Raw genomic sequence first — 24,649 nt, 5'->3', positions numbered from 1 at the left:
ATCTATAGTCAAATCTATCATCCTAAATGTTTCATGCTTCTGCTTCATACCATTACCTACATCTTAATGGGTTATCTTTACATTCCATCTTGCATCTTACATTTTCAGAAGCTGTCTTTTAAAAAACCTAATCTCTATGAACTTTCTCCTCCAGTAAAGGAAACGAAAAATCCTCTAACATAACCAAAACAGATCCCCATTCTGTACCCACTAAATCCTGGTATGTGCAAGGCCCAGAGCAATAAACCTTAAACGCACAGAGCTACACATGTTTTAAACAAATGTCTATTAATTTCCCGATAAATCTACCCAGTCCAGGCCTATCGACCAAGCCCGGGGGCTACAAATACAGATATAAAACTGAGAAAATAAAAACACTCACCGGTTCAGAAACCCCATCTGGGGTTACCGCATCACTCTCCGCACCGACCGTGCTTGTACTAGGTGCGGGCACAGACTTCCTTTTCTTTGGTACCTGAGGGAGCTTGTTCGCGTTCTCGTTAGCGAAAATTATCAAGTGGTGCGCTAGCAGCGGACCTTCCGTCTCCTCCCAGTCCACCAGCGTTAACAGATCACTCATCTTTTTACCAGTCAGTGAAAATACCGCATCATCCACATACTTCCTCGGTGCCGCTTCTAGTGGCTTAAGCCTTTCGAACCTAGCGAAGGCTGTAGGCCGATCTACGTTCAGATCTAACCCTCTTAATTTCAATAACATAGAGATGATGTCCACCGTTTTCAAACCGTCTGACGATTTTAAAACCACCGGTTCCATCTCTGAAACAGATAAGCGAAAAGAACATCAAAATTACTACCGCATCGTACCAGGAATAAAATTTAAAAGTATTAGCAAACTGATCCTAACAACCGTCGACAAAGTTTAACCAAATATATACATGTGACCAGACCAAAAAAACGTTAAATTTTCGGCCACATGCCGAAATTATTTCTCTAGCCACCATCTTAAATTAAACAAGAACTAATACGACAGTAATACACTAATAAAAACTCACCTTAAATCCTCTGTACGATACACAGTCAAACAAGTCTAATAATACCACCGAGTTCCAAAACTGTCCTCAAATCTGAAAAGCGATTTGACTAACAGGACTTGATGCTAACCCAACACTACCGCTAACTACAAAACGAGACCAAGGACTAGGTAAAACGTCACCAGATTGCCTTTACACGCCCAGTAAGATTAAACCGAATTTTGAAAAGCCAAATGAAATCCCACAAAAGAATTCCAAATCCAGACCTTGGAAATGCGCCTATGAATGAAATAAATCTAGCAAAATGCACGCACTGTGACTTAAAGTATTTACCCACGTCCCAATAAAGGCAGAAGCAATCACGCATGTAGCACTGTAACCTAAATGTCATTGACGGTCAAAATGTACCAAAGTACCCTAGTACTTCTAACCTGACCGAGAATTTTGCCTCAATAAAATCACTATCAATCCATCTCCCGTGCTTCATCCAAAATACTGCACTTATCCCAGAAAATCTAAAAGACCATCTGCCCGTGCTTGAACCCAAAATCACGGTACCGTATAACCCAGAACATCAAAATCAGTGTTTCATCCGAAATGACTGCACCAAAATTAACAAACCTAGTGCTTCATCCTAAATGACTGCACTAAAACTAACAAAACCAGTGTTTCATCCGAAATGACTGCACCAAAAATAAATAAAAACCAGTGTTTCATCCGAAATGACTACACTAAAATCAATAAACTCCAGTGTTTCATCCAAAATGACTGCACTAAAACTAATAAACCCAGTGTTTCATCCAAGATGACTACACCAAAGTCTCCAAACCAGGCAAAAGGGGACGAAAACTAAAGAGGAAACCACAAACAAAATTCCAAAGAAAAAATACCAAATGCTACCGGAAAGGAACCACAGAAAATCGGCATACGCAGGAGACAAAACTCACCACAAAACAGCTGACCACACACGTCCGATAGCTTCGAAAGCAAACTAAGAAGTGACCGCGTCACTAGTGTCACATGATCAGTGTGGATAGTGTAAGTGATTAAAATATTAATTATATTTAACACAAATAATAATATTGGTTGAAAATTGTATAAAATAATAGTAAATAAAAAAAGGGTTTTTAAGTATTTAAGGTATTTAAGGTATCTAATAAGTGTCTAATACATATCTAATACATATCTAATACATATTATTTGAAAATACCTTAAATTACATTTTTTTTAAATTTATATTGAAACCTCAGTAATAATGAATAACCTTTATTATTTTCAAACTTATTCATATATTAGTTGAAAAAATAAAAATAAATTGGTTGAAAATTGTATGAATAACATTTATTTTAAAAAGGGGGTATTAAATATTAATGTATTTAATACGTATCTAATACGTATTTAATACGTATTAGATAGATAGATATATAAATAGTTATTTTATAAATTTATATTCATATGGAAATTGAAGCCTCAGTAATAATTTTGAACCTTTATTATTCTTTAATTTATTCATATATTCATCATGTAATTCAGTAGGTATAATTTGATTTTCTTCCAATGATTGTTGCATAGATTTTTTATCTTTGTTACAAAATAAAACTAGAAATCTTATATTCTCCCTAAAGTCTTTAACAATTGAATTATATTTTTGATTTAAAACCCATGTTGTTATCCCAAAATGTCTCCCAGAGAAAGCTAAATAACATAACTCACTTTCTCTAACTTTTGAATCATGTAAATTTGCGCAATCATCTATAATGAATAATGTATTTGATCCGTTATATAAATATCAATCGGTATTTTAATACAATTATCTAAATTTTCTTTTACTGTTTTAGGATCTAATATAATAAATTTTTTCATCTTAACTATATCTCTATTATATGTTTTATTCATTTCATAAGTAGGACAGAATAATATCATATTATCAAAATGATTCTTATAAATAGTTTCTAACAAATCTAATATGAAATGTGTTTTACCACAATTGGTTACCCCAGTTATTAACATATTATGCGGTTCAAATATAAATAAATCTTTATTCATTTATTTTTTTAATTTTACTAGATAAAATCCATTCATTAAATTTATCATCATATCCTTTATATTTCACCAAAGAATACTTTTTTCCTTTAAGAATTTTTGATTTCAATACTTTTTCTATTTTGTATTCTATTTCATTAGGATTTGGTACAAGTGATAATTCTCGTTCATAGAAATAAGCTAATATTTCTTCATCTTTTAGATCTTCTAATTTATAAACAAAAGGTTTAGTTAATATTATCTTTTTAATCTTGAATATTTCTTCAGTAAAATTAGGGGTATAACCTTTATAAAAGGTTTTTCTATATTTAGATATTCTTACGTGTTGTCCAATTTTGAATCTAGGTTCACCGAAATCATGTGTAACAAATGCTCCATATAAATTATTCCAAACTATTTCTGAATTATCTTCTTTTCTTGCTTTTATAGGTTTCATATTTATAGAACTATGTTTAGAATTATTATAACCTTTCACTAAATCATCTAACACATCGATATATTTATATGTTTCATTAGCAGTAAAATATTTCCACATTCTAGTTTTCAATGTTTTATTAGTTAAATCTTTCTATAATAGATGCTTTTTTATCCGAGTGTGTTGAAAAATAATCTACATCGTTATCAGATAATAGTTTTTTAAAATGTTTGTTATAGAATTCCTTACCTTCATCAAATTGTATCTTATCTGGAATAGCTTCTTTAAATATATTCTTAAAAGCTTTTGTTACTTCTATACCAGTTTTATTTTTGATTGGAATTGACCATGCGTATCTACTGAATATATCTATAACATTTAATACCCAGAAATATCCTTTGTTGTATTCTTCTAAGTTCTTCATGTCAATTAAATCTGCTTGCCATTGTTGATCGATATATGAAACCATAACTTTTCTTGTTAAATAATTTTTATCCATTTTCTTATGGATTTGATATGTTGGTTGGTTTTGAAACCATGATTTTAGTTCACTATATTTTTTATCACCATGTGGGTACCTTACGGCACCATTTTCATTATCAGATTTAATTTTATTCCATAATTCTGAAACGTTAGAATATGATACTTCACTCTCTGGGTTGTAATATAACTCTCTTAAATATTGTTCTTTTTTCATCTTATTTTAATCCATTAATAATAATTTAGATTTAGTTTCAATGGTTTTATGATTTGACTTATTTTCTGGTATGATAGGTTTATTGTCTGTACACGGATAACTAAGTTTCCGATCATCATTGGAATCATCTTTATCATCAGTTTTGAATTTTGATTTATATATTACACCAGATAATATAATAACTGTTACTAAGTCTGTGATTAATTTATATCAGTTAATTTCTTTTTCTTAGCTTTTTTTAATTCTGAAGATCTTTTACCTAATTCTCTTGCCCATTTAATTTGTTTCTCGGATCTAGCCTTTTTCTTAACTCCATCACTCATTTATTTAAGTTAATTTTTGTTCTGATTCATTTTCTGTTTCGGCGTTTGGTTGTAGTACATCTGTTTCGTTCTTACCTGATTTATATTCCATAGGCTTGATATTCGAAAATGTAATGACACCAGTAGAAATTAATATCATAACCGATCCTAATTGGAATGAAGCATAACCAACCAATTTTTGTAATTCAGTCATAACTAAGTAGTCATTTTTCAAATCACTATATAATTTATTTTCATCATCAATTGGTATTAACTGGTTACATAACTTAGAATACCATTTGACAATACCATCTGAAATAGAATCATTTATTCTAGCTAATCTTGCTTCTTCATAAATCTTAAAATATTTTATTACTTTATTGGGTTTCATAGCATCTAATTCTTGAAAAGTAATTATCTTAGTTAAAAACTCTTTAGATTTCCCGCCAACAATTAGTAATTCAAGATGGTGTTTACAATATAAATAGTATTCATAATCTATTTGAGCACAATTAGTTACAACTGTATCTTTATTATCACTTATACCCAAATCATCTAATGTCTTTTCAATATCAATGCTATTCTTACTCGATTTCTTTGACATTTATATTAGAGAAAAAAGCGAAAAAAAATATAAGTATTATTAAATGATACCAGTATCTCTTTAGATTAATACTAGCTTAGTTAAAGGTAAAGAATTTTAGTATTAGTTATTGTTTTTTTAGTATTTTTTATTTGTGATATAAAATATTCTCTTTTGAAAAGAATTGTAAAAGAAAATATCAAAAATTAAAATAGAAATAACGGCTAGTTGAAGTTATTGTTTTTTTAATATATTTTATTGAATTCTATTTGATATCTCACTACTTTTGTTTATCTATTAGAAGCAGTAATTATAACTGTCCAGATAAGTCATTTCGGATCCTTGATATCAAATTCCTCAACGTATTGTTCATTATTTGGATCATTGTTCCATTGATCAATAAATTTCTTTGCCTTTGTTAACTGTTCTAAATATAACTGTAAATCTAGTTTATTAGATTTGATTTTATTTTCTTTCTTTTCAAGAGGTCTTAAATTTTTCCAATTCCAAATAAGTTTTTTATTGTATTCATCATTCCTTTCCATTTATAAATCAAATTTTTATTAAAATTGATTAACATTTTAGAATCCTCTTCCATTTCTTCGACTAACGTCATCCTTTTTCATTCCTCGCTGCTTTTGATAAGTCATTTCGGATCCTCGATAATAAATCCTCAACTCAAAATCAATTGAACGAAACGACTGGAAATATTATTTCATAAACACATATATTTATTATGTAAATTTTAGCGATCGATAATAGAACAATGGAGAACAATAGAAAAGCGGTCCAATCGGACCGGTTATTGCGCAATACACAGTTATATTTTTATTCTGTAAACTACAACATTCAAACATAGAAATGTAACCAATCAATATTGAGCAGCTGTTTCCGTCAACAACGATCGATAATAGAACAATGGAAAACAATAGAAAAGCGGTCCAATCGGACCGGTTATTGCGCAATACTTAGTTAACAGTAAACAATACATTATTAAAACAGATATATACAATCGAGAATACATTTTTTGATATCTAAGACCTTCAGTGTTATAATTTATAATTTTGTCCAGAATTCTTTAATTACTGGATTGTTTCCAATCATTTCTTCAATTTCTGGTAAATATCTGACTACTTCACTAAATGCTAATCCTAATATTTTAAATTTTTCATATTTTATTAATCTACCTACTCTTCTCAGTTTTCTTTCAAAGCCGGCACTGATATCTCCACTCATTTTCTTAGTTTTCGATTATTTGAGTCCCAACAGCAATTTAAGTCGCGTTGCTGGTAATTTTGGTCATTGTAGTTCGCGCGGTAATTGTTTATTATGTATTACATCACTCAGAATTTTCACCATTTCTTGATGATAATCCAAATATTCTTGTAATTTTGTGAAGTTTGTTCGTCAATTACGAGAGTTTCATCCTCCTTTTCTATTGATTCCTGAGTTTCACTATCGATCGTTTCTGGTTCCTCTTCCGATGGTTGACTTGGAATTTCTGGTTGATCTCTGTATTCCATTTTAATCTAAAAGATGTCGTGAAAATGAATTACTGTACTTAAATATGTTTAAAGGTTTCCCTACTATATAATAAACTACAAAAAACGGTAATTACATTTAGATTTAGAACTGTAAACTGTGTTTTGAGAAAGAATATCCAATACGTACTATGTATGTGAAAGTTGATTTCTAACTGCCGACGTGGCGCACGTTCGACCAAACTAATTATTTCTGCATGTTTGCCTGGATTGTAACAGATGTTCTTTATGATGAAGTTAATTAATTCTTTGGAATTAAAAACAAGATATATTTGGCAACATATGTTTTAGTAGTAAACAAGAGCTATGTATTATATACGTACAAAGCTCAAATAGAATTGCCAGCTTTCTAACCACTGATTAAAACCTCAGAATGCGGTTGATTCTGTGAAATACTATTCCATAATTCAACAAATGTCTTTGCTTTATCCAGTTGATCTAAATATAATTTCATATCTAGTTTGTTAGATTTAATTATATTTTCTTTCTTTTCTAAAGGCCTTAAATTTTTCCAACCCCAAATAAGTTTTTTATTGTATTCATCATTCATGTTAAATTTAGATATTGGTAACACATGATCAATATGGTAATAATCCCCATAATTATCTATATTCATTTTATCATCGAATTGAAATATAATCCATGATTTTAAGAATTCATCTGAACAACCCAATAAATTAGATAGTGTTTCTGAATGCGTTTCTTTGTTGATTTAATTGTGTTAATCTAGATCTTAAGCATTGTTTCAATCTAAAATTAAGATCTGTTTGATATCTTTCTCTCATATATTCTGCCATATAATAATTATAATGTTCTATATTATCTTCTCGGTATTGTTTGGTATATAGTTTAAAACAAGTTTTACAGCAATATTGAAAACCATCTTTGCTAATCTTACGCTTACTAAATTCTGTTATAGCTAATTTATCTAATTCACACTTAGAACACTTCTTGTAGTATATATTTATGACGCCAGTGTTATTTGTAATATTGATAGTTTGTGGTTGTTCTGATTCCATTTATTATACGTATTTTTTTACTAAATTGATTTTAGAAGTTAAATGATTTATATATGAATTATTTCAATCACACTTTACTAACACTTTAAATGTTTAAAAATCTAACTCATACAAATATAAATATTGAAATAATGTTGTAAATATATCTATATATCTATTCTATAAGAGCTTACACTTTTATATTGAATAATCTGTAAATTTAAATGTTATTCATGTATATGATTATTTTAAGAGTCATAGGGGTAATAGGCTTTCAGGTTAAAGGTTGAATGGTCGAGTTCATTAAAAACAAATATTAAAAGTAATTTAAAACTATAATATATTTTCATAACCGTGTGCATTTCAGTTGAATGATAGAATGATTATTATTATTTGAATATATTTGATTATATGAATTTGTGTATTGTAATAAATCAATTGGTCGCGGAGCGGTAGCGAAGCGGAGCGACCAATTGATTTAATACAATATGCTTTTAAAATTGAAATTATTAATATCTTAGAATAAATATTTAGTTATAATATGAAATGCACACGGTTATGAAAATATATTATAGTTTTAAATTACTTTTAATATTTTGTTTTTTAATGAGCTCGACCGTTCGACCTTTGATTTGAAAGCCTATTACCCCTATTACTTATGTTAATTGGACACTTGTCAACAGTAAGATTGTGAAATGCTATTTCAAAAAAATTGACGGATATTTATCGGTACATTTACAGTGAAATCCCGCCCGGTCTTAGCATCGAAAGAAGTCGAATTTAAGACAACAAATATGCCTGCCCCTGGCATTCATCAGTACGTAGACGTTTTGGAAAAATGTACGCCAGATTAGTGTTTATTGCCATATCTTTTGGAAAATGAAGTTGCACCGTCACGTGGTGGAACACCTGTCAATACGTCTCGTCGATCGTCGGCATTACCTACCGATAATTCCGAATCAGCATCGCGACCTTCAAAATGTATAGAATTTAAATCGATAATGGATTCGGTAGAAGACTTTAGAAATAATGATCAATCGTATTCAGTTTTCCGCATACCAGAATTAACGATAGAACAAGTAGAATATATAGAACAGAAAACCCTTGGCCAATCAAAGAACCCTTTGTGGAAATCATTACGCGTTGGTATGATAACAGCTAGCATTTTTTCCTTAGTCGTTGCTCAAGTTAGCTGTTTGAAGAGGAAGTCCACGAACGTGACTGCCCTTGTATCAAGAATTGTTTCGCCTACTTCGCCATTAAACGTAGCTGCCGTAAAATATGGGCGGGAAATGGAGAGCGAAGCTGTAAAGGCTTATATTGCATTAGCATCAAAATCTCACAAAGATTTGAAGTTCCGAGAACGCGAATTATTTGTTGATGAACAGCAAGCGTATATCGGTGCTAGGCCAGATGGCTTTATTTCGTGTAGTTGTTGTGAGGAAGGGGTCTTAGAGGTTAAATGTCCTTATTCCATAGCACAAACAACACCCCGAGAACAACCTCTAGTATACTTAAAGGCCGACTCCAAGTATAAAAGGCTCATCATTTGTCAGTGTAGCCATATCACGTGATATAACCAGTACATTCAGAGCTCTCACTGGAAACAACAGAATTTCACCCATTTCTCTAAAAATAGGCCAATTTGAATTCTGAAACTTGTCATTGTTCCATAGTCCAATTATTAGTTTTTTTTTCTAACCCCTGGCAAGTGAGCATCTGTAGATATAGTTTATATAGTGCTGCCCTCTACTGAACACGTGTACTCAGTCAGCCATGATGTGGAAGGAAAACACAATAGATGGTGAAAGTTTTCCTCAATTTTGGTGGTAAAAGCCAATATTAGTTAGCATTTTGTTGCTCAAAATGTAGTAGTTGATTAGGAGCAGTGGTTTGAGCTGAATTGTAGCCTGTCAGATGGTTTGATGTAACGTAGAACTATCACTTTTTAGAAATCTAATACTAAACCCGGACTTGTGCCAGGCTTTTCTATTAATTTCTTGTGCTAATGTATCTAAATTATATAACCCTGGTTTTAAATATATATAGGACCATTCATTTTTACCTTTATCAAAAATTAAAAAGGCTCTATGTTCAATAGTTTTATTCGATATATTGTAAAATGAGTTACATAAACTTACATTAACTAATTTTAAATCAACACAATTCTTAAATTCTCTATCTAAGTGTACTAGTAAATTATGTGATTAATAATTAGTAAGTCTTCTAGAATCAACAAATATTCTATATTCTTTTAATTCTACCATTTATTTTACATATTTTCTTATTCGAAATCTATTTCATGGTGCCCTTTTTCATTTTTACCTTTGTATATGAAATACAAATCTCCAGAACATAATTCTTCTAAATCTTCACTTGATAATCTATGAAATCTATCCGGTAAATATGTTCTGAATTTATATGTATTTCCTTTTAATCCTTCATATTCTAAGTGGATAACTAATTTATCTCCATATTTGTTAGTAACTGTATCAATATTTGTAATTAGATATTTCTTTTGGATTGTTAATTCTTTTAATTTCTTAAATTTATAATCTACTGATTTGAAATTTGAAGTATCTTTTATTCTATCTAGAAATGATTTGTTGTTCTCACTGTGTGGTTGGGTACTCTCCATTTATAATACATGTTTTTATTAAAATTTGATTAACACGCTAGAATAATTTTCATTATTTCCTTCTCTTTTGTTTCTTCTCTTTTAAATTGTAAGTATTCATCTAAATTGCAACCATACGCAACTGTGTGTATACCATCATCTAAAATATATCTTTTATCATCAAATGGGTTTAGACTTATCTACTCTATCTCTTCAATAAACATTTCATGATCTTCAGATCTTAAACATCTCATCTTATGTTTTCTAACCTCTTCTTTGAATATACAATTGATGTAATCTTTGAAATGAATATTCTTTTCTACTACACTTTTGGTAATTCCTTTTAACTTGTTAGCTTCATGTTCTTTAGTTTTATATGAATACATTTTAGATCGAATACCTATAAATTCTATCATTTCTTCACCACCTAATTCATCTTTGAATTTACCGGGCACCTTTTTATTATCATTGCTAAACAATTCATGATCTTTAGGATAATTACTGAAATCAAAATGATGTTTTAATGTTTTTAAATCATCAGTTATGTTATTAGTTTTTATCTTTATTATGTAAGAATCTGTATCAAAATATAAGATTTCTATATGTTTTTCTCCAAAATGAGGTTGTAATACGTTATAATAGAATTCATACATTAATAACTTTGATAATTCTAAAACTGAAGCACCAACATAAGTTGGTTTATTAAATTTCATAGAAGTTCTCCTCATCTTAACTGCAGCTAAATTTTCATCAAATATTTTGTTACCCATAAATTTAGGATATGTTTGTAGATGTATAATTCTTTTACCATTACTGACTAACTCAATATCATTTCTATTTCTAATATTTTCACAAGTCTTAAAATAGAATGCATTATTCATTAACTTTTTTTTAATTTAAATTTTTTTAAATTTAAATTAATTTAAATTTTTTTAAATTATAATTTATTATTTTTTTTAACTAAAGAAATCTTTTTCGAAATCAGTTTTAGCTTTAGTTCTCTGTTTGGTGTTAAAATCTATATATTTTTCTAACCATTTAGATTGACTGAATCAAATATATCTATGTACTTTTTTTAGGATCATTCCTTGTTTTAGATAAAACTTCAACATTCTATAATGTACAACATAATTATATTTATCTTCGTCAGTTGCCATTTACTTTTCTGTATGAATATGATTTTCGGGTTTAATTCTTTTTTGATAATTTGATAATTCATTATATGTTACAGTTTTATGTTCTGGACAGTATGCTAGATTTCTAGATTTAAATTTAATATGTTCAGGATATTCCAAGACTACAACAAAGAAGTAACCAGTCTCTGAATCATCTGCAATATCTAGAATTCTTTTCTTCCAATCAAATTTATCATTATTTTCATGTTGTAAAACTTCATTTATTTCAAATACTCCATAAGGTTGTGGTTCCATCATTGCCCAACCATATAGATTATTTGCATCTATATATAATAATTTATATCCAGGATTATCATTTACATTGAAATATCTATCACCTAATACACCCGAAACTCCTCTTATAGATTTTTCAAATAATAATAATTGACCTATATTTGTTAACAAATCCATTTTTATATCTGTGAATTTTAAACCACAATCCCAAGTTAATCCTGGTGATGAATAACAATGACATGGATCAATATTAAAATATCTAACATTTACATCTCTGAACCTTTCAAATATATCCGATAATAATGATACATCAGATTTTGAATATAAATCTACTAATTGTCCATGATTTTTCATTCCGAAATGATTCCAAATATTCAATGTTCTATTATATACTTCATCTTTAACATATTCATTTTTTAATTCATCATAAAATTGTTCTTTTAATAATTCAGTTATATTGAAATCATTATGTGATTTATAAAAACTATATGGAATTGCGCCTTTATATCTCATTAATTGAAAATCATCATTATTTGGATAGTGTTGTTTTAATATTCTTAATTCATCATCAACTAATGATTTTGATAAGTTATCTAATGAACTACCTAAAAATCTATATGAATCTATAAATCTTAGACACCCAAATTGGAATGATATATAATTCTCAGATGTTTTAGCTAACATTTTAAATTTATATGTTGGTATTTTATCTTTTGATTTATATGAATTTACATTATTGATTTCTTCTATTTTATGACATAGCTGTTTGATAAATAAATGTGCGTCATATCCTGATAAATTATGAAATATTACTGGAACAAAGTTAATTTTCTTAGCTTGTAAGTTACAATTCTCATGCGCTGCGCCTCTAAACTTTCCATTTAAATGATCATGGTCTCTTACTTTTTCATCTCTAAAATTAAATATTTTTAATTTTTATTAATATTTTATTAATATTTAATTTTTCACAATAATAACATTTATCTGCAAACTCAAACGCTTCTTTATCTTCTTCTGTCATTATAATTTCTATGTTTGTATCTAATAGTTTACTTAATTTGATTTCATATTCAATTAATAAGTCACAAAAATGATTGATAACATTTTCATTTCTATAATGATAATATTCACTTTTAATTAGTTCTGGATAATCAGATTTAATATATAATCCAAAAGCTGCAGCTGATTGATGAATCTTTTTAATTGTATTTGTTATTAGGGGATCTGAATAATCAATTATATGATTTTCATTAGAATTTAATTTCTTTCTTTTACAATATATTTCTTTACTATCTTGATCAGTTAATTCTTTATTTAATGATACAAAATCTCCATATATTATAAATGGTATTTTATTCTTGTAATCATATTTTTTTGAATTCTAATACTTTATCCTTTTCATTTGGTAAAACTATTTTACAATAATCATGATTATCACATAATTGTTTATGATTTAATAATGCACTTTCAGTTCTGAATTTATGTAAACAATTTTCTACATAGATAAATTTTATTATCAAAATCATAATCCACATATAATGATTCTCATAATATAATATATCTATAACATCATTTGAATCATAATCTTTTGATTGGAATAAAGGTTCTATTGTATAATGTTTTATATAGTTACCTTTATTTTTTGGTAATTTGAGTAAATCAAACACATTTATCCTTATATTATTATCTCTTTCTATTTTTGGGATATTTTTAATTCTAACTGGGTAATTATCTATCTTATAATCATTTTCAAATGGTTTATAATTTGTTAATCTAAAACTATGTGTAATATCTTCTGTTGGATGTAAGCAACTAATAATTGACCATAGAAAACATTTATCATCAGAATTTTGTACATTTATAACAGCATTAGTTTTAAATGGTAATTTGCTATAACTTGATCCATTTATACTATCATCTTTATAATATGATGAATTATTTTCATCAATTGGTTTTGATTTAGTTTACATGTTTATAACACAAAATCATAAATATTATTTCACCAAATATAAAACCAGATCCTTCAAAATATTTCTCTTGTGTATTAGTTTTTACTTCATTATAACATTTATCTAATTTATCATCTATATGTTGTTTAGATATAATATGTTGTGAATGAGAATTTATATTATATATTGGTTTATCTTCAGATTTTATAAACTTTACTTTAGAAGATATACTAATTTTTGGGTATTCAACATCAGTAATTATTTTTATAATATTTTTCATATTTTCTAAATGTTTTTTATTTTCTTCTAATGTTTTTCCTTTATGAAATTTAAACTCGATAGCTGCTGGACAAATATCACTTTTAAATGCTTCGGTTATCTCTATTTCCTTTTTATTATCTAATGAATTTATATAATTTCTTACATCTTCCATATATGGTCTTTTACTGTTTAATTTATTTTTTATTCTTTTAATTGTCTTCTGTTTCTTATCATTATCTTTATCAAAATAATTTCTCACCTAAAATATCATTATTCTTATTTCTAATATGATTTTTGGATTTTAAATGTTCTTTATAATATCTTTTATCAGTTTAATTCATCTAATTTAGTTTCTAATATATCATCTTTATATTTTAACTTTAATTTATTTTCTTAATGTGTTTTAGTTTTATTGTGTCTTGCTTTTTGAGATTTATCTATATTGATATTACATATCGGACGGTAGTACTTTTGTTTCCATTTTAATACTAAATTTGTTATTAAAATTGATGTTAGAAGTTATTCATTTATATGTTATTCAATGATTTAGATATGAATTATTTCAATCACACTTTACTGACACTTTTAATGTTTAAAAATCTAACTCATACAAATATAAATATTGAAATATGTTTAAAATATATCTATCTATCTATCTATCTATCTATAATGGCTCGCCCTCCGCCCTCTGGCCTGAAACCCCACTTTTCTTATTACTTATATGAAATTCATGTAAATTATGTCTATAAGTATGAATATTTTGAGTAATAGGGAATAAGTTGTTTCATATCAAAGGTTGAAGGTGCTCATAAAAAATGAAAAAATAAATTCGAGCGTGCGAGAATTTATTTTTTCATTTTTTATGAGCTCGACCTTTCGACCTTTGGTATGAAACAACTTATTCCCTATTACTCAAAGAGTGCACTTCCATGTCACATTCTTATAGTTTCAACTGGTTTTTCAAACAAAGAAAATAATCCATTGAACGTTTTTTTTCTGATGCCAGTATAATACTTAATATAATGCACATTTCTTCAGCAAGTCTTTCAAAACCAAACTGTTTGTTGTAATTTCTTGCTGTTTTGACTTAAACTTTAATGAAAATTGGTTTGTTAATGGATTTCGTCTCTGCACTTGTTGTTACTGCTGCTGTTACTATATCGGCAACTACTTCTCGATTTTCGGAGATTTCTGCTGATTCCTCGACCGTCGATTCCAGGACGTCTGCTCCTACAGTATCCTCGCTCTTGGAGTATATTAAAGACTCCCTTTCTACGTCGGATGAAACTGTGCTTTCTAAACCAACATGTGATGAGCACGCATCGTTTAACTTAATCAGTTTTATGGTACTAGATCTTGCTGTTGGTCTGGCAGCAAATTCATACCCTAAATGTTTAATTGGGTACGGGTGGTTGTCCTTCGGGAAAATGATAGGGACATATCCGATTACTTGGTGCTGGGGTCCATTCTTTTCTGTTAATTAATCTAATCCAAATTTTCGTTTCGTAACCTAATTTCGGAAATTTGAATAACGTGAACGGTGGGGTACAAGAGCACCGTGAATGGAGATCATTGTGTTGTAAACATTTCTTTTTCTCCACTGCGTTAGTTTCCGAGATGAGTTCGAACATCCAAATAAAGCACATGTTAATTTCGGCATATTCGAAACTGCAAGAAAAATACATATAATGAGACTCGAACTGCGCATATATGGTATTTGAAAATAAATCTTAGAATATTGTATTGTATTTTCGTCTTCCATATTCTGAAACATCTTTTTCGGTTATTTTGACGAGCGAAGATCCGCACGACATGATAACCAATAAATTAAAGCTGAAAATGCCGGGGCTCGAACCCGATATATCTGTAGCCCGCAACAAATGTTTTGTACGGTCATGTGCTGCCACCAAGGGAAGATCGGCAACCAGTCTTCCCCTCGTCTGCAATTTTCAGACTTTAGGCTGAGTTTGTGTTTTTTTTGGTAATTTCAAAACATTTATAAGAAATATATAGCTGTAAAGTGATGTTTCATCGTATCTGATGTGTTGTGAGGATATCATATTTAAAGGATTCACCTTGTAGATGTATAGTAAGTAAGAAAACGCTCTCCCAATGCTTGAACCGAGAAATTTCTATTGCAAATGAACTAAAACATGGCGGATTTAGGTTCCAACTTCCGGTTCTAACTAGCGCCATCAAACTAGAAAATCCAGAACTAAAATTTGTCGATATCCCGTATTGCCAAGAGTGTATAGAGTTGAAGTCTCACTGAATTTCCATGGTTCCCAAACTTCCGGTCATTTCGGGATAAAACGTGCGTTGACTAATGTTCATGCACGATACTTTTGGTGTGAGATTGAGTTTGATATCAGGTTGTGGTGCCGGCAGTTTCAGGAGTGTGTAGCGGGTAAGAATCCCGGAAACGGACGTGGGAATGTGGCTATGTTAGTAGTAGCCGATTAATTCACCAAGTGGGTGGAGGCCTTCCCTATTCCCAATAAAGAGGCGTCAACCGTTGCCGATTTGTTGACACGGGATTTCTTAGCCCGACTAGGTATTCCTGGAGTTTCTGCACTCGGATCAAGGGAGCAACTTTATGTCGAAGTTATTTAGAGAAGTGTGTGCAAACTGCGGGCGATTCAGCAAACTCGCACTACAGCTTACCACCCATGGTCTTGACGGTGTCGTAGAAAGGTTTCATCGTACCCTGTTGTCGGAGTTAACGCTCGTAGTTGAGTCGAGCCAGGATGACTGGGACCTCAGTTTCCGTTTGTTACGATGGCTTATAGAGCCGCACGACACGGTGCATCGGGATTAACCCCAAACTTCCTTGTGTTTGGCCGAGAAGTCCATATGCTTTTGGACCTGCAGTCAGGTCGGCCGTTGCTTCCCGTCTAGGAAAGTAATTTGTATGCTAAGGAGCTTCGAGAGGGATTGTCTTTGGCTTATGAGAGAGCGAAGGTCTGGCCCCACTCTCCGGCAGTACCTGAGGGGAAATCACCAAAGTTGTGGCCGCATTGGATCGGGCCATGTAAGGTCCTTGACGTGTTGAGTGACGTTACTTTCCGTATGTCCATGCCAAATGTGACGGTCAAAGTCGTGCACTTGGATCGGTAGAAGCCGCACTGTAAAGACGTAGGGCGAAGGATGGTACGGTGTTAGTGGTACGAATAGCTCATCGAGAGCCTGATCACGTGTAACCAACAAAATCTAGGATGAGAGCTTTTGTAGATACAACGAGCGACACGTCGATTCTTTTTAGAGATTAGATTTCATGCAATTAAACGAGTATTGAGGAGAATATATTGGTCAAAAAACATGTAAGTTTGACCACTTAATTTGTATTCTATTATATTTGATAATTAATGATTTAAATAGGAAATTAATCTAAGATCAGTGTTCAAATTTATTTAAGATCAGAGTTTAAATTCCATATGTTATTAATTTCAGATCAGCATTTCATCATTACATGTTCCTTATGTCTCGATATTAAAATCCAATATAAATCCTAAAGAAAGGTCTTCTTCGCATTAATGGAGCCAACTACACTGATATGTTTTGGAACGGAGGAAGACTGCTGTATGTAAACGGATTGGACCATGGACCACGAACCCATTAGAAAATAAACATCGAAGAACTGTGAGTAAAGTTTATTACTTTTCACACCATCAACCAGAACACCCAGTTACATAATTTCGGAAGCACTACGTGAGGCCTCCAAAGGGTGATATAGATTTAATCATGAGCAACACCGAAAACTCTAGTGAGCAGTCAAGATGCTGACAAGAGAAATTGAAACCGATGAAAATTAAGATTCAGCATTAATCGTGAGCCCTTCCACTAGGGAGGCCGACCAGACGAGTAGCGACAAGCAAATTAGACAAAGAAGAAGATATGAAGCAGTTGAAACACAGTCGGTCTGCCTTTTAACCGGGCGCGTTACCGCAAAGAAAAACTTGCTTCAAAGATTAATGGAAACATGTCTTGATACGAAAAGAGTCGAACACGAATTGAATAAGTACGATGAACTGGTTGTGAAATTTCTCAAGTGTCACACAAACTACCAACTCGAAGCTAAGCTAACCATAAAACAACGTGAAACTGACCAGGAATATTGTGACTCTACAACTGATGGGTATGAGCAGTTTCGAGCGGAGGTCACAGGTTGGATTGCGTCGATGGCTGAAATGGAAGGTGATACGATTATAGAAATACCACAGAGAAGTGAACTTCACCCAGACGCAGTCCCATTTCTACCAAAACGAATAACTTCAATGCCTACCAATACGTCTACACCCAGAGCTGAGACCATCACAGACAGAGTAGCAGACATAGAAAGGGAGACTTCACCACCGTAGTCATCACCACCAGAAATGCCAAGGGTTGAAGGTATATCTGACCTACCATCAGCAGTGACACCACAAGTTGAGTCATTAACTAGAGAGACCAGCCGAGCTGAGCCGGTGCCAAGAAATGGCAGAACCGATTACCATGACGTAGCTGTTGACGTCAGCGGATCATCCCACGCTACAACCATGACACAGGCTACCGAACGGGCACTTTCGGCCATTGCAGACACACAACGAGACTTGACAAAGCAGATGCGTCTTCCGAAATCCGAACCAGAGAAATTTAACGGTGATGAAACAAGGTTTCTTGAATTCCTGATTGATTTTGAAGAATATGTAGCGAAATCGACGGACACCGACAGAGAGAGGTTGACACAGTTAAGGGCCTTTACAACTGGTACTTCACATGTACGTGGCTGTGTTCACCCTTCACCAAATAAAGGTTACAATGAGGCAATGAGTCTGTTGGAAGCCAGTTATGGCGCTCCATATGACACAAGTCGAGCATACGTAAAAAAGTTGAAAGCCTGGCCTAGACGATCTATGAAAGCGCCAGTCGAGATGGACAGATATGCTATTCTTCTAAGAGATAGCTTCAACGCATTAAAGGGGCTAGGGCGGTTAACAGAGCTAGAACATCCAACAACAATGAACCAGATTGTCGACAAGTTACCAGATTGCCTACGATATAAATGGATCAGACGGGATACGGATATCTTCAGTAAGACTGGATATCCAGCAAGATACGAAGACTTGGTAACATTTGACCCAAGAAGATGAAGCTAAATCAACATGGAAGAATCAGCGACCAAATCTAAGACCCGTATATAACGTAGCGTCCAATGAACGAAATTAATACTGCCATCACTGCAAGGGAGGTCACTTGCTCCAGGAGTGTTGGAAATTGAAGCGATTGACAAGAACTGACCGAATAGGCCGATGTTATAAGTGCCTAGAACGAGGGCACATGATTAGAGATTGTCCGGTAATGAAGAAACAAGAAAACAGCAAAGTAGAACCAACGAAGCATGGCCAACAAGCGGCACGCGATGCACCTGAACCTGTTTACTCAAGAAGAGTTGGGTCTCAAGGGACTATAGCTATGGCTGTATTACCGGTGAAACTTCGTAGTCTGGACAATGGAGTCGAAATTACTACGAACGCATTCCTTGATACTGGGGCCGGGGCCAGCTTTATCACTGATGCTTTGGCTAAGAAGATGGGGCTGAGAGGACAAGCCACGACCTTCGATCTGTCTACCATGTTACAGACAAACAGCAAAATTGAAGCAAGAAAGATCCGAAACTTGGAAGTACGAGGCCTAGCAGGAGGGAATTGGGTCAAACTCCACGAGCTCTACACCCATCCCACCGTATTATATTATTATTATATTAACAGGAAGGAAATAGCAACCGTAAAGGATGTCTCGAAGTATCATCGGTCGAGAAACGTCGATTTGAAATTTGTAGACGCTCCAGTCGGATTACTCTTAGGCGCGAATGTACCGGAAGCAATACGACCAATTGAGATAATTCCCACAGAACGAGAAGGACCTATGCTATGCGAACAGCAATTGGCTGGACACTACTTGGGCCAGTCCAGATGGGTCGGTCGGCGTACAGATCCACCTCAGTCAATAAAATTTCGATAGATGATCCAAACAAGAACATTAATGCACACTTCTCCCGAGAGTTCGATGAAGGATCGCTTGGTGAAGAGGTTCAAATCTCTCCAGAAGAAAAACGCTTCATGCAAACCAAAGAAGCTGTCAAACACTACACTGGTGATCGCTATGAAGTAGGAATACCGCTATAAAGGCCATTGCCACCTATACCCAATAGTAGACTGATGGCTGAAAGGAGACTGATGGGAGTAATTAAACGAATGAATAGGAATGAGAAATTCAGTGAAGAGTACCACGAGCAGATGACAGAACTCAAGAAAAAGGGATACATCGAGAGGGTCCCGAACGAAGAAATTGAAAAGTGGTATTTACCTCACCATGGAGTATCGAACCAAAACCGCAGTTCCAAACGACGAATTGAAGACAACCGTGACGCGTAACTTTATTGTTTTGAAGACAGAGCAGCGCAGCAAAACGGCATCTCCTTGAATAACTTTCTGATGAAAGGACCTGATCTCACCAACAGACTGGATGGAGTCCTGATAAGATTCAGGGAATATCCAGTCGCTGTAAGCAGCGACATTCAGGGAATGTTTCATCAAATTTAAGTATCCCCTAAAGATCGGAATTGGTATACAGACTCTTATGGATAGATGATTTAGGAAATACTGAAGAGTGGAGATGGACCGTGCATCCATTTGGATCTAGACCGTCACCAGCAATTGCCACGTACTGAGACACGGCTTAGTAGAACAGTCGCGCCATGGAGATAAAGAGATCTGTAAAGCAGCAACCCAGGCATTCTACGTCGACGATAATTTGAATTCCTGGACGCATGCACAGAGCGCACAGAAAGAAGTAACGGTTGTTCATGAAGCATCCGATCGCTACGGCTTTCCAGTGAGAAGGTACGCAAGTACAGACCCAGAAGTGTTGGACGACATACCCGAGGATCGGAGAGCTGCTGCAGGAAGCGACATAAACGTAGGAAAGGAAGACTCCAGCGAACACCCCACGCTGGGAATGAAGTGGAAACCGCAAACCGACAAACTTACCTATCGAGCACCAGATTTGAAGACCGTTAAGACAAGAAGAGAACTGATATCAAATATGACCAAACTATTTGATCCATACGGGCTAGTATCACCATGGATACTTAATTGTCGAATACTAGCACAGTACCTCTGTAAGCTGAAGCTGACTTGGGATGACCCGATTCCCGATGAACAACTCAAACAGTGGATGACATGGAGAGACGGGACTCAAGCCGTAACCGAAATTTAATTTGAAAGATGCATCACCAGTCACAGTCCACATACCAGTGACACATACCAGCTTCATGTGTTAAGCGATGCATCAGAAAAGGCACACGGAGCTATCGCTTACATCCGAACCAAAAACACGAACAAAACAGAAGTCAAGCTGGTTTATGCAAGATCGAGGGTAAATCCTCTCAAAGGAGAAACCATACCAAGAGCAGAGCTTGTAGCAGCAGTTCTAGGACCTTGAACAACAGCAAAGCTCAAGAAAGAACTACGACTACCACTACAGAAAAGCACAAATTGGACGGACAGTAGAATTGTCCTGGATTACTTAAGAAGTGACACCATAAGAACGTCAGTCTTCGTCAGGAACCGAATTGGAAAGATCTTAACACTTACCCATGTCGAAGACTGGAAACATGTCCCAGGAAAGGAAAATCTTGCGTCCAGAGGAGTTAACGCGAAAGAACTAGCTGGTACTCTGTGGCAACAAGGACCAAAATACTTAGCGTTACCGGAAACAGATTGGCCAGTTGAAGAAACGTCTGCACAGCCGACGCTTTATCGCATCATCACGGATGAGCAACCAACGACCGATATTGAAGGCGTCGAAGCCACAATCGAAATATTGAATCGAATATCTGAATGGGAGAAGATCCTTACTTTTGTTGAGATTGTGGTTGGAAAGAAATCCTCCGACGGATTAAGTCCTGTGAATATTCGACGGGAGGCTAAAGAAGCAGTTATTCGAGCCATTCAACGAAAACACTTTACGAATGAATTGAAAGTGTTAAAACCGACACCAACCCGTATGGAAGAGTAGCCCCCTAAGAAAGCTATGCCCGAGATCGACGAATGCGGCATCCTACGAGTTGGTGGAAGATTGAATGATAGTTTGCTCCCACACGAGGGTAAACACCCGATTATTGTCCGTTGGTCAGCAAACTTATCCGTAGAACCCATTGTATGGAAGGTCATGTTGGAAGAAACCATAACATCTCGAAATTGAGAGAGCAGTATCGGATAATTGGCCTGACGAATGTCGTAAGAAAACTCCTAAAAGATTGCACCATATGTAGAAAATACCAGGCACGGTTAGAGACGCAGAAGATGGGAGTCTTACCAAAAGACCGAACATCTGCTACGCACGCATTCGAAAATTCGAGTATCGACTACTTTGGACCATTGCGCGTGATAATCGGACGGCGTGAAGAGAAGCGGTATGGAGTGTTTTTCTCATCTAATTTTACAAGAGCAATTCACCTTGAGTTAGCGCGTAGATTGGATACCCAGTCGTGTTTACTAGCCATAAGAAGATTTGTTAATAGAAGAGGCAGACCGAAAATATTACGGTCCGACAATGGTACAAACTTGATCGGAGCGTGTAAAGAAATGCGAAAAGACTTACTTGAAATGAACAAGCAGTTACTCATTGAAGAAAAATTGACAAAAGATGACATAGAATGGAAATTTAATCCAGCGTTGTCTAGTCACATGGGAGGTCACTACGAGAGACAAATCAGGTCCGTACGAAAGATTGTGTACGGACTGATAAATAGACAGACACTATCTGAGGAAGAGCTGAGGACCGTTCTTGTCAAAGTAGAATGGATAATGAACAGCCGACCACTGACCGCATCGTCATGTGAAGACACAACAGTAGTTGCCATTACCCCGAATCATTAAATGGGTTTAACTAAGGTTGAAACCGACACAAGCTTAATTACCGAAAATGATATCTATAGAGGTCGATGGAAAAGAGTAAATTTCGTCACTGAGCAAGTGTGGAAGCATTACTCGTTTACAGGAAAGATCAAAGTGGCAACATCAGAATCCTGACATACAGATAGGAGATATCGTCGTTGTTCAAGATACCAGCGTTGGACGAGCCGGTGGGTAATGTATCAAACAGCTTACGAGCGAAATGGTAGTGGGATGCTGCATCCAAATCTTCTGTAATCAACGCCATCGATACTGAACTTCGGTTGGTACCTCGTCCTCCCAACCCAAGTCTGCGAATTTCCACAGATCCTGAATTAACATTTTCGCGTTGATCACTACCGGCGATAAATAACCTAAAGGATCATAAACCTTCGCAGCGTGACATGATTGTCACCAGACCATACCGTTGTGTCTGTCCGTCATTATTATTATGTTATACAAACTTACGTTAGATCTTTATCCGCGCTTGGTAAAGATACGAAATTGTATGGTGAAATCCTTGTTCTGCGCATATTAGAACAGTTGCCTACTACATTTGTTGACAACATTATGCGTACATTTAATTGGGTGATTCCCCTCAGACTACTAAGTCAGGAAGGCGGGTAAGTCACCCACAGGGGTTCGGTGAGTGGGCCGAATAAATGGGCAGCCCCACTGTAGTAGTTAAAGCGTGTGATAAGTAGGGTGTTGTGTTATCGTTATGCAAGTTATGTTATCGTTTTACGCACGTTTATTACGCATGCCAGGAGGAAAGAGGACCTGTGGTTGCATAAGGCGAAAAGATGTGTTCGACGAAGACCGTCTTCTAGTTCGAAAGAACGTTGGTAGAAGTCGATGCAACGACTCCAAGCGAGAGCGCGAAAGTCGTGGTCGCAGACGTCGTCTCTAGAGATTATAAGCCCGTCTCCGAAGAGGAAGAAGGTCGGCCCTGACAGCCACGAGCCGCGGCTCGAGGTTCCAGCGGAAAATAAGTCCCGCTCCCGTTAAGAGTGAAGTCGTCGCTTAGGAAGCGCCCGCAAGAGTTAACTGTTGGCAACACCTTTGCTAATCACCACGAGGACGTGATCGCAGAAGTAGTTAAGAAGGGGAAGGTCAAGGTACCCGTATTTCCCTCCCGGTTTCGTCCGAAGCCCTGTATTCTGGACGTCCCTCAGGCTCCAGTAAAGTAACCCGCACCAACCAAGAAGACAACCGTGACGCGTAACTTTATTGTTTTGAAGATCGGCAAGTCCGTCCAGACGGATGCCCAGTTTGGCATCGTGCACTGCCATGACGGCGCTACCTTTTACCGGGATCCGGCAACGTTCGATTACCGCCAGGATTGTGAATTCTGCAAGAGGGGCTTGGAGAAGTTGTAGTATGGAAGTGTAAATACATGTAATAGAATCCCCTAACGGTCCTTTCAATAACGTTTGAGGTTGTATTGGAAAATTTTGTAGTCTTACTTTTCGACCGGTAAAGGTCTGGGGGGGGGGGGGGGGGTGTAACAAAATTTTGGGTGTCCGTAGTGCGTCAGTTTGTGTCAGTATTTAATTGTACCGTGAGCCTCGTGGGCATAATTTCAGTTGCCTTTCCATTCGAAGTCATGACATTACCAACAATTGCGTTCATATTGATTTTCGTCTCTACCGCTATGGCGCTGCTGCATATCAAAATGGCTGCGCGCATGCGAGACGCGAGGGACGTGAAACCTTACGATTTGAGGCACAAATATATCAATTTTAAGCGTCTTGCTGGTGATTTTCAACTGCTGAATAATAAAAGAATTGCTAAACAAACAAGGAATGTTCTGGAGGACTTTTATTTCGTTGAACGCACAATTAGCTATAAAAATCACGGCAATGAAGTGAGTATATTTCCTCCTCGAAGAAAAAAATATTCATTC

General features: G+C 34.3%; 1 pseudogene; it reads left to right on the top strand.

Moving 5' to 3' along the window:
• The first annotated feature begins 21,880 nt into the window (after positions 1-21,880).
• Positions 21,881-22,728, top strand: LOC141910533 (uncharacterized; annotated as a pseudogene).
• Positions 22,729-24,649: the final 1,921 nt, after the last annotated feature.

Source organism: Tubulanus polymorphus, chromosome 9 (assembly GCF_964204645.1).
Source record: "Tubulanus polymorphus chromosome 9, tnTubPoly1.2, whole genome shotgun sequence".
NCBI lineage: Eukaryota > Metazoa > Nemertea > Palaeonemertea > Tubulaniformes > Tubulanidae > Tubulanus > Tubulanus polymorphus.
Note: the sequence above shows the minus strand (reverse complement) of the source record. Positions and strands in the feature narration are given on the sequence as shown.